At 39.1% G+C, this 12015-nt stretch overlaps 1 protein-coding gene across 4 annotated transcripts in view; it reads right to left on the reverse strand.

The window, feature by feature from the left end:
- The window catches only part of LOC6537363 (forkhead box protein O), a 31998-nt gene extending 23522 nt beyond the window's left edge, over positions 1–8476 (reverse strand). The window contains exons 1-2 of one of the 4 annotated variants that reach the window (XM_015192809.2): positions 8370–8476; positions 7277–7646 (exon numbers count right to left, since the gene is read on the reverse strand). The gene's annotated coding sequence lies outside the window, so the exon portion shown is untranslated. Of the gene's footprint in view, positions 1–7276 lie in introns of all 4 variants that reach the window. The other 3 variants (XM_039376885.2, XM_039376886.2, XM_015192810.3) reach the window with 3 other exon arrangements.
- Positions 8477–12015: the final 3539 nt, after the last annotated feature.

Raw genomic sequence — 12015 nt, forward strand, 5'->3', positions numbered from 1 at the left:
TGAAAAATGTCTGATGAAATTTATAATTTAAATTCATAAGGTACACAAGTGTTAAAAATGTTATCATTAGCATAATATATTGAAGTGAACTTCAGTCACAAACAAAATTAATTAAAATGAAATTTTCAACAATCAAAAACTAAGAATAATAAGAAATGACTTAAAGTATCTTCAATCTATGTATCATTAATAAACGCTAAACTTAAAAATGGTATATACACTCTATTAAATATTACTAAATGTTCTATTACAAGGCATTTAAAATGTATATTTATATCTAATTCCAAAACTTGTCAAAAAATGTGTGTTGAAAATGTCGAAATGTTTGCCAGCTCATGATGTCCACTTAAGAGCGCGAAAAGCTTTACTTCTCTTCCACTTGAAATTGTAAACAAATTGAAAACTCACACACACACAGAAACCCGAGCAGCAAGTATCTGTGTGTGGATCGTTCGAGGCACACTTTTATTCAGCGGTTCATAATAATTTATCTTGGCCAAAAAGATACACTGAGAGAGAGCGGAAAAGCAGGGGAAAGGTAGAGAATCCAACAGCGACGGTGAAGAATTTGCTTGAGAACACGGAAGTTCATTCATTCGCTATCTAAACATTTGCCTACCTGAGAGCAATCCAAACGTCAGCTCATTATTTCCTTCTCGGAAATGTTCAAGAACCCCTCATATTATTTGGGCTGCGTTTTAATTTTTTGTGTATTTAAATAACGATATAATTTAGATAGGGTCGCGCGTCGTCGCTTGCCATTGCATAACATCTTCCCAGCGAAAGGTTTACGGCCGCAAATAATCGCAATGCGAATGCCAATGAGTCGCACTCAAGTGTGCCCCAACCCAAAGAGAAAAAATAGAAGAAAAAGAAAAAATAAAAACCCAGTCCAGACGCGAAAACAAAAACTTGCCGAAACATTCCAACCTGACCTAAGCCACTAGCAACAACAAAAATCAAAGCAAATACACTGGGGCTGTCAAAAAAGAAACCCAGAAATACACTCGCACAAACTACCAGTAACTCTAAGTCCAGAACTGATCGACTCAGCTATTCCCCCCATGTATCTGCATCTCGAATTTTCGTGGCAGGCTTTTAACGAAAGTTCATTGATTCGCTTTTGGGGTCAAAATACCATCGCTTTCTCTTCGCTCCAACTCCTCTTCTCGAATTCAACGTTTTTACTTTATACTGATTTCAATACATATTGTTTTCTGCTTTATAAGCGATACCAAATGATACCAAAGAAATGTTAACAGTAAGTATGGATGGATAATCATAATTTATTCTTTTGAATATATTTTTAGAAAAAGTATCTTTAAAATGTTTGAAAATGATTATATCTGCGAGTCTTAAAATATACTCAACGTTCTTAGAGAGCTTAAAATTAGATATCTTAGATAAGATTAAATAAATTATGATTGCTCTAGAGAAAATAGCATGTCTACATATTTGTTGGCACTGAGTATCCGCCTAGTCTAGACCGCAGTGCCCATTAAAATAGTGTAAAATTCTAATTGCCGACTGGCAACTATTTTGAGTAAATGAGCATTTGCAATTTTCGTTTCGCACTTAAATTTAATCTATTTTTTTACTTTCACGTTGGGAAATTGCGTCGCAAAGTCGTGAGTGAAACATTAAATAATATGCAACAACATTTGATAATATTAAGCACGTCATTATATGAAAATAACCAGAGGAAAGAGCAAAACAAAAATACAAAAAAATAGGAAAGCATAGGTAGAAAATGTAAACAATAACAAGAATGATGAAAAAGTATGGGATTAACTCAGTATATAGTACGATGCGAAATTGTTGTGATCAACTGCGTCACAGCTTACTCTAAAAGGCGGTTGATTACTTAGTTTTTAAGACAGGTTCTTGACAAACATATTTTTTCTTACAACAGATTATCCAGTGACGCATTTAGACGTGGGTGTTTCACTTTGATCTCTGGATATTAAAGGGGTAGATCAATGGAACATGGCTGAAACCTGCTAGATTATGTTAATGGGATACTAGCTATAGTATCGGATAATGTTCTAATGCGAATGCAAACAACGCAAAACGCTGAGTATCACATCAAAATTTATAGCGTGATTCAGAATCGCGTTGGTTTGGCTCTTTTGCTTAAATTGGGCCGAGATAGCATAAATCAGCTTTAAAGAGCACTGCGGCGTGGGCTGATGTGGAAATGGGCTACGAAAATAATCGCTGTATTTTCAAAAATTACACAATGGTTTCAGGAAACTTTTGGGGGAAGGTACCCACCCACCAAAGAATTAGCACAGCATTCCACGTACATATGTACGTACGTATTTCAATGTCACGAACAAGCAAAGGCAAAGGCAAAATTTCCGCTGGGTAAAAATCTTCAGGTGGTCCAATTTTTCAAGCGGCGGTGACGACGCGCAACAAGTTGAGAGATTCTATAACTAGATACACGCCGATAAACGTGGGGGTCCTCAAAAATATATTTTTATACATATAGGTTAAGAGATATAGCCAAAAGCCGAACGAAAGCGGGTGCAAAAACAAAAACCCAAAGCCAAAACAGCTCTTAAATAATAATAAAAAACAAAACAAAGGCAGGGCAAGGCAAACTAAAGCAAAGACGGCATTAAAAAAAATTTATAAAAATTAAAACAGAATCGGTGGAAAGAAAAAAGGGGAAGAATGAAGAGCAAAACGAATTAAAGAAAGATCAACAGAGCGAACAAAACAAAAATAAACCCACACTTCTTACGTAACGCCTTTCAATAGTGCGCTCTCCGCCGACTTTTCTCATGAGTTTCCGTATGGTTCTACTCGTACACATGGGCGTATGCGTATTATTTCCCACTTCAGCGGGCGCACAGAAAATCGGCTAAAGTTCGGCTATCAGTTAGCAGCTAGTAGTGCCACTCATTGGCGCCCTATTAAACATCCTAGCTGGCGCCTCTGAGCAGCTGTTCCGGATTAACTTGGCCTCGCCAATTCGTTGATAAGCCAAGCTTGTCGACGATCCAGGGGCGTCGCCTTTACACATTTGAGGGGAACAACAGCCAGTCAACTTTTGGGTAAGGCCCTACTACATGGAATGTAATTAAACAGACTAAAACTGTACCTAAATAATTATATATCGCATTTGATCTATTGTAGTTCAAACAATAAAAGCAAGAGGATCCACTTCTGTGTTTCTACGACATAAGATATTTGTTATCCTATATAAGAAGTTTTATTCCCACCTTTTTTATAAAACGTAAGCTTTTCAAAGTCATACATTCCCCGAACTTCTCATAAAGAGAATTGTGTGCTTATCAGGCGGAGCGTCGCTCCCAAGATCACTTGGCCGACCAGAAAGGTGTCCGCCAGATGCTCCGCGATTGCAGGAACCCTCGACTTGGGCGAACAAGCCATGTGATTTCTTCTGCCTGAGACTGGACCATCGTGGTGCCCCTGAATCTCAGGTACCGCTGTACCTGCCCCTCAGCCATCAACACACATGACCGGGTTCAGCAATGTGGAAGTAAAAGAGATCTACACCCCAGCAGCAGCAGCAGCAGCAGCAGCGGCAGCAGCACAACCCGTCAAACAGGATTATAAAGCAAAGTAAGTCAATGCGAGAAAAGCCCGATGCGAAAAAATCGAAAAACTAAGAGGTACAAAAAAAAAACAACCAAAAACAGAGAAAATAAAAAGCAAGACTGACAGCTGGTCGTCGGTCGTCGGTCGACGGTGAGGAGGTAAGGTATTCGAATCGCACAGCAACTGGTATGGTCTGAACCGATCTGGTCCGGTCTGCCCTGCCTAATGAGCCGACTTCGAGATGAAAACGATGAAGACGACAACGACGACGACGACAACGGCGACGGTATCAATCCCAAAGCCCAGGTTCGGTTCCAGGCCCATGATCTCAAGTACCTCGCGAACCGACCCCATGATCATCATAATAATGACGATGGCGCGGTGACGATGACGAGGCCACATCCACAACCACATCCAACTCACTTGTTGGCCACTCCGGTGTGCTGTGCTATGCTGTGTCACCCTCCATAAAACCGAACGACCTTTGGTTCGAAAGTGAATTATGCCCAGCAATATCAACTCGTCATGGACTAACCTGCTGATAAAGCCATACATTGCGAGTGTTCGTCTTGTTAAGGGACTCGTTATAAGTTTGGGTTAAAACGGAGATAGAGCTAACTTCCGGTTAAGCGGAGGTGCATCTAAATATTGAAGCTCAATATAAAAGGCTTTCCAAGAGTAATTCCTGTAATTCCTAGTGCAAAGAAATTGAGCTTAAAATGAATTTTGGCATAGTAATATATCCTTTTCCAGTCTTTTCTAGTTATTATACCTTTGTTAATGAATTCGAAATAGAATTTTCTAATTTTCTTTTTTTCTAATTTCATTTTAAAGGTTTTCAGATTGGCATTGCCAATCAAGCACTGAACTCCCAGTAACGCCCCCTAATTCCCCGTCGACACTTCGTGCTGTCGCTTTTCCCGAGTGCGTTGTTATCACGCTACCCAAAAGATAAAGGAGCGATAAAGAGCTGAAGCGAAAGCAATGCACATCATATTTATGCACTCCCCACTCGCCACGGAGCAACTGTTGCCATGTGGAGCAGCCCCACTCGCTGCCACCCGTCTCCATCTGTCTGAATCCCTCTTCCACTGCGGCGAGCAGCTTATCACCACCCCCTTCCCAGTGGAGGTCCCCCACCACCCCAAACCTCTGACCCCAGCGCCACAATAACCCCTTCGCAATGCCAAGCATAAACCTTGGACAACAAATCTTTTTTGTGGCACATTCAATCTGCGCTCTTTCCTACATTATATGTATGTAATACGTTTTATTTGTTGGTTTTCTGTGCCCTTACGCAATTGTTTGTTAGTAAAATTAATTTTGGAAAATTAATAATAATTGAAATTTATATTGATCGTTGGTAGCCCTATCTGTTTTAGTTTTTTTCATATGGAAATCCACTTTAGATACAATATAAGACAGTATAATAATAAATTGTGTAAGTATCAGGAATCTAAACATGCAGTGATTGAAAATGATATATTAAGACATTTTTGTGAGCTCTAATGCACTTTCCAAACACTTTGCATGATTTTCCTATTAACTGGGCATTAGAAAATCCACAAGGAGATGCCAGTCAGTCAGTTGCATTCTGGTTTTTTCTACGCTGTTAATATTTAATAATTTATTAAGTCAATTATCGCGGAAGCTTATTCAAATAAAAGCTTATTGAAAGTGCAGTTATCTGGCGGCACGTGGATCTGCGAGAGAATCACGCGCTTCTAGAGCAACTCAGAGAAATAGGGAATTACATATATATAAATGTACACATATGTATTTAAATATATACCTATATATATATATATATATACATATATAGCTAGCTATATAGAGAAGGAGAGGCCCGACCAGGCAATGTGCAATAGTTCAGAATGCAGCGAGTGCGAGTGCGAATGCAAATGCAAATGAACGCCAAAGCCCCGTGCAATGTTTATTGAATTCATTACAATAATTAAAGAGCAAACGAACGATTCGATTCCGTTCTATTCGATTCCATTCGACCGATGGAGGAGAAGTCACCCAGGAACGTAGAGCCCCCAAACGGCGATCTTCGATTGACAGCTGGGACAACTGACGCATGGAAATCTTCGATGCGATCATCTGACTTCGCAAACGCAATGGATTTGCATTACTAATGTTTTGGGGTCAGCGCGAAATTCTGAATAAATTAAGCAAAAAGAAACGATCGAAAGAAAAGCTCTTCAAATCTAAGTAACAATACTACAGCTTGAGCAGCTTAGCATTAGAATAAAAAAATATACTTTGAAATCACTAAACTCATTAGAAACATTACAAACATTTTGGGTTTATCGGAAAAATCGATATTATCGATTAAACTGAAATCGAAAGAACACATCAATAAAAGACAAGATTTCAAATGCATATTTCTCAGAGGAAGTTCGAGTTTTTCTTTACTAATTTTTGAAGAACTCTCCACTGATATTACTTGGTAAGCACATATGATTTCTTGATATACAGTCTGGGAGTTTAAAGTTGACTCCCTATCTCTATATTAATTAGCTCCCCGGTTTCTCTGCTCCAATTACAGCTTTTTCGACAAACTTTTGCACACTTTCTTGTTATCAACTGGCACGTTCCACCAATGTGGCTAGCAAACACTCAAGATATGATAAAAGCCACAATCACAATCACATACACATACAAAAATATACAGATGTGTGTATAGGCTTATGTGTACACTTTTTGGGCCATCAGCTGCTGCTGTACCTTGGCACATTGGCGAATAGATAAAAGCCTTATCTGCAAATGGGTAACGAAAAAGCCTCTTTCGACAGCTAACCGAGTGGCGAATCAACCCATTTATGAAAATTAAACCTAATCACATTTCAATGTCAATACTGATGTCAAAGAAATATTCAAAAGCATCTGGAATGGCAGCCAAATCGACCTTAGTCGCTGCTCCCATTTGAAATTGGGGGGAGCAAAATAACAGAAAGAAAGAAATGAGCTCTACGCAAACGACACACGCTTGAAGTTCTGCTATCAGTGTGGCGCTGGGGTTCTATTTTTAGAGCCATTATCAGCGGTGCTCTAATTAAGATCTCCCCTGCCCACTCACTCACTCCCGTGCCAAGTAACAGTAACACACCGAAACGGACTAATCAAAGCCCACACGAACCGAAAGATCATCTATTGGTGACCGACTTTATGGTTCTGTCGTATTGATCTTGAAAGTGAAACGCTTGAGAATCGGGCGACTCTAAGGATTACTTGAAATTTCGGTTATAAATCACTTTTCCTATCGGTTGTATTCAATATTTGGGTCGTAAACTCTTTCAATGCGATTTTTTAACACATCAAAAAGTCAAACTTTCGTATCTAAACTAAACAAGATCCTAACTGAAGTTTATAGCAAACCCTTTAACTTTTATCAAATTGGTGGAAAGCTTTTTTTATAAATAAAGCAATAGCACATTATATTTTTAATATTTCACGTCAGAATAAATCATTTGTTTTGAAAACCAACATATAATACCATTTAATTTAAATATTTATTTAAATGAGCTGTAGCAAAGCACTGTTGTAATTATTTTTTAAATCGCATTGGAATAGAAAATTAGACTTTTAGGAGTATTTATATTATTGGCCCAATAGATTCGTACCGCATCAAATCGAGAGTTCCACTTAAAAACATTTTCAGTATAATCAAGTAAACCTAATCGCAATTGTTATTAATATTTACCCGCCACAAGTTTGCAATGGCAAATCGTTGGCTGAATTGTTGCTCCTTGTTGACTGCGAGTTAAAAATTTGTTGATTTTGCCGGTGGGTTTTGTTGATCGCCGTTTGCTGTTGTTAGCTGTTAACTGGCACTATTTTACGTTATTTTCCTTGTTGCTTTGCACTTGTTTATGGGTTTGTTTTTTTTATGGCTAGTATATATAACTGTGTTGTTGTTTTGAGCGAAACTTGTGCGGATTTCTTGATTTTTAGTGGTTATTTAAATATGTGTATATATTTTTTAGAATTCTGTTGGCATAATTTTCTGCTCACACACTCACACTTAATAAAGGGGTTGTTGTTGTTGTTGCTGGGCGGCGGTTTTGCTTAAGCTAAAGACGATTGTAAAAACGGTAAATTAGAATATATATAACAACAATCAAAATAAACAAATAAAAAGAGCGCGAAGAGAGCGGCGCGATTAAAGAGCGTAGTGTGTGTTTGTGTGTGTGTGCCGAATAAGGAGAGAGAGAGAGAGAGAGCGCAGAGAGCGATCACGTCAATTCATGCCAATTGGACGCACACACAACACTTAATTGGAATTCGTATGAGAATTCAATGAAAACCGAGCGGCGCAGTCGAAAAGTTGTTTAAAGTTCAAATGGGTAAAAAATTTTAATATAAACACGTTTCGGAGCTTACTCCAATTCGCTTTTTATTCGCCACTAGTGTGCGTAACGTATTTTATGTGCTATGTATATAGCAGGTACATATTGATGTATGTATTTGTATGTACAACGTGACTGCGACGAAGATCATCCAAGCATCGCTATATAATACGAATACGTTTTGGAGCTTTTCTCTTATTTTATACGATATCGTCTGTAAAAAACGAACGCGTTCCTTTTTACGTTTCAGTTTTGAGTTCGGCACATTCACATGTTTTGATAGCGAAACTTTTTTATTTTCCACTTTCGTGATTTTCTAGATTTGCGTTTCAGAATCAGAATCAACGATTTTCGACTTCAACGACTTTGGGACGCGAAGATCACTGAGTTTCTTGTATTGGTTTATATGGGCTTTGCTTAAAGCTGAAAAGGAAAACGATGAACGACCTCGTGGCTTTTAACCGCAAGCGAAAAAACACAGACTACTCGTTAACTGCTTTCTAGTCGGATGCGAACTGACAACTGAAACTGATTCGCCGTCGCCTTCGTAAAAGTGTTCGTTTCGGCGGCGCAAAAAGGCGGTCTGTGCCTGTGTGTGTGCGTGTCGTGTCCGCGCGTGTGTGTGTGTGCTTGCTCTTAGCATCCACTCACGTTCCACAACCGCTCAATTCACTGCTTTTTTATGTTTGTGGCGCGCTCATACTCACACACTCTCAAACACTTGGGGCCAAAAAATTAGTGGGCTATGCCAAATCACAAACTTTTATTTGAGTTTGTCTCGCCATTTCTATCAATTTTTAAAATATGAGAAATAGGAAATGTTTTGACTAGCTAGGAGTAGAATCTTAAAGTTAGTATAGCAATAAAATGTCTTTAGCTCCAAATAGATGGAAATTCGTTTAAATTATAAAACTAATTGTTGCTCAATATCTACAACTTTAAAGATATATAACTCAATTAAATATTCCATAATTATGAGTAACTGCTTAAAAGGAATAATGTTGATAAAAGGTTTAAGATGAGCTGCATTGAGAAATGTAAGACGTCATTTTATTTATTGAAAATTATTCACAATAAAAACTTATTAATATTCCCTAATGAAGTGACCGCTTTTGTGCCCCCTCAATATTAATAAATAAAAGCCATAGTTTACCTATTTTATATGTACATTTGGAATTTAAATTGTTTCTTTTCACTTCGGTCGCGCTGCTCTGAACTCGAAATTCACAGTTATGGGGAGAGGGGGCAGCGGGTGGGTGGTGATTGGGCGTTTTGGGTGGGGTGATGGGGCGGTCGGCATTGCTGATAAGGCAGGCCGTCGTTATCTCTCGATTGTCGCTCGCTCGTTCACTCTCTCTCTCGCTCTCTCGTTGAAGCTCCGTCTCGCTCTTACGTTCATTGTCTCGTGATGCGATGGAAAATTTCCCGAAATTGCATTCTACTGATAATGCCAGCAATGCACATCTGTGCACATGAATACGGACTCAGAAGTGCCCCGCATCTCTTGCAGTGTGCGAGCTTTTTGGGAGCAAGTATTTTATGGTCAAAGTCCCCCGCACCCCCAACCCCAAAAATAGGCCCCCCCCCCTTCCCGCTGCCAGCTTTTTTTTTCCATTTTTCGCCTAGGCCCGATATCTCTATACTTGTCCACACACGTTCGCGTCCATGAGAGTGTGTATCGGTGTTTTTTAATGTGCCTGCCACATAAATTCCGCAACATTACACGGCTAATGAAGTCTAGACGCTGATGCCGCGTACCAGCAATTTATGGATCGTTCAAACTTAAAAACCGATACGATCCGATCTTTTCCAGGGGGGATTAGAAACGCTCCAACATGAGTTTAGGATTTTAAGGCGCATCTTTGCAGGTCTAGGATCTTTAAGATATAAAAATCACAAGCTTCATTGGGTCATCTCATGTCAAACGTTTATTTGTAATTTTTACGATATTTGTATTGCTCGTAAAAATCTTTAAATAATTAATTTACGATATTTGTATTGCTCATAAAAATCTTTAAATAATTAAATTATAGAAAGGAGTAGTGTGGTTTAGCTCTCTAGAAAATAATAAACGATATCGTTTTTAATAAAAAAGAAACACAGCTCATTTTATAACTAAGACAGTAGTCAAGAACTTAGACAAAATATTACAGAACTTTCTAAATGTTGACTTTTAAACGGGCCTCAAAGTCTGCCAAGTCCCGAGGTGTGACAATAAAGTTTGTGTGTACATAGAGATTTTGGAATGCGAGCACAACAAGACGATAAGCCCGGCAAAAGATATACATATTTTAGAATGCTATTAAGTTGGCTTAAGCACGATAAGTAACACGTTGGTATAGGTAAGTGCCATCTGGAAAGGGGGCTTGTAAATCACTCCCATTTAAATGAGCATGTAAATAACGTGTTAACCCGAGTAGCAAATTAATTGACTAATTTATGCAATTGAGATGGATATTATATACAAGTCTGCTAAGACCACTCGAGCAGTGTACCAATAGTCCGCCCACTTCGCGGAAATTCCATTGAAATCACACAGACGTTTCAGCTATCGCCAGCCAATACTTGATCATAATTGTCAGCGACCAAAAAGAAAAAAAAATATATATACAAAAATGTGTATAGAGCGTTTCATTTGCGTTGGCGCGTGGCGAATGGCTAACTGTCGTCGCCGTCTCGGTCTCCGTCTCGTAATCACAGCCAAATTTGACAAACTGGACACGCAAGGCACTAACTCGGGTTTCAAACTGCGCGCCACATCTCGAAAGGAGCTTTTCTGGGCGCCAAAGGGGTTCTTTCAATAACCGATCATACTGGTCTTTCCACTCTCAAGTTTCAAAACTCTGCAAAGAGCTTGTCAAACTCTCCAGAACTAGACAACCATTTTACTAAATTTCAAGTTACTATATATATCATTTTTATTTCATTCTGTACGAAAAGAAGTAAACAGAAGACATCAAACAATAGTTTCACTCCAATGATAAAAGCAAACCCTGTACGTTACGTATACGCCTAGTGGTACAATCAGCCATCATGGTTATTAACATTTATTGAGCAGATCCTTTCGATCCTTTACCACTTGGTAAATAGTGTTAGGAAAGCATTACTACCACCCTCTTGCAGGGCATCAACATCAGATGCTGAACCTAATCCGATCCAAAGTAAAGCCAAACGATACAAATCAAGTGGAGCCGATCCGAGTGGCTCTACTCACGCTTGGCCTTCAAAAAATTATAATTTCTGTTTTAATGTCTCGCCTGTGTTGGCATATGGTCGATGGGGGATCGAAGGGGTTAATGGCAGGGGTGGTGGTATATGGTCTCAAACTTGGACTCCAGTTGACTCGCCCGATGTTTGTTTACCAACCCAAAACTGAGACTGTGTGTGTGTGTGTGTCTTTCAAATGGAAATTTGAACACTGTTACTAACAATTTGTTAACTCAGCCATTTATAGGGAGCCCTGCAAGTGCGAGATGGAGCGAGGGAGTACGAAACACGATTGTTTTCCTAACTTGTTGGCAGCGATAATAGAAATTGGGATTCCTAATTGATTTAGAAGTGGTTTATGCGCCCGAGAAAACTAGATAAGTTATGTACTCGAATTCCTACTTCCTACTTGGCCAAAGCCATTCTTTATCACCACATCATATCACTAGCTATTAAAGCATTTCGCAATGGTGACCTAATACCGAACACCTCTCAATAATCGCTTGATCAACTGTGGCCGAAACGGTATTTGCTGTGCTACTGCCACTCTGGCTAAAACGAGATTTTGTGACGTTGCTGTCGCTGTCGAAGTCGAAGTCGCATGCTGATGTTGATGGGCGCTATCAAGCGCTTAAAAGACTCAAAGACTCTCCACCACCACCAACGCACTGGAATTATGCTTATATGCTTATGTGCGCATGTGTTTGTCAAAAGCGAGCCCCCCTAATGTGGCCACATGGAATTCTCCGCGCAGTGGCGTACTCTTTAAGTGGATTAAGGGGGGCCTAATGATAGTAAACCAGAGATAAAGAAGTGAGGTCCTTACAATAAGGTATTACAATTATTAGTGACTTTTTTAAATAAAAAGCATCATATAAAAATGTGC

This window comes from Drosophila yakuba, chromosome 3R (assembly GCF_016746365.2).
Source record: "Drosophila yakuba strain Tai18E2 chromosome 3R, Prin_Dyak_Tai18E2_2.1, whole genome shotgun sequence".
Lineage (NCBI taxonomy): Eukaryota > Metazoa > Arthropoda > Insecta > Diptera > Drosophilidae > Drosophila > Drosophila yakuba.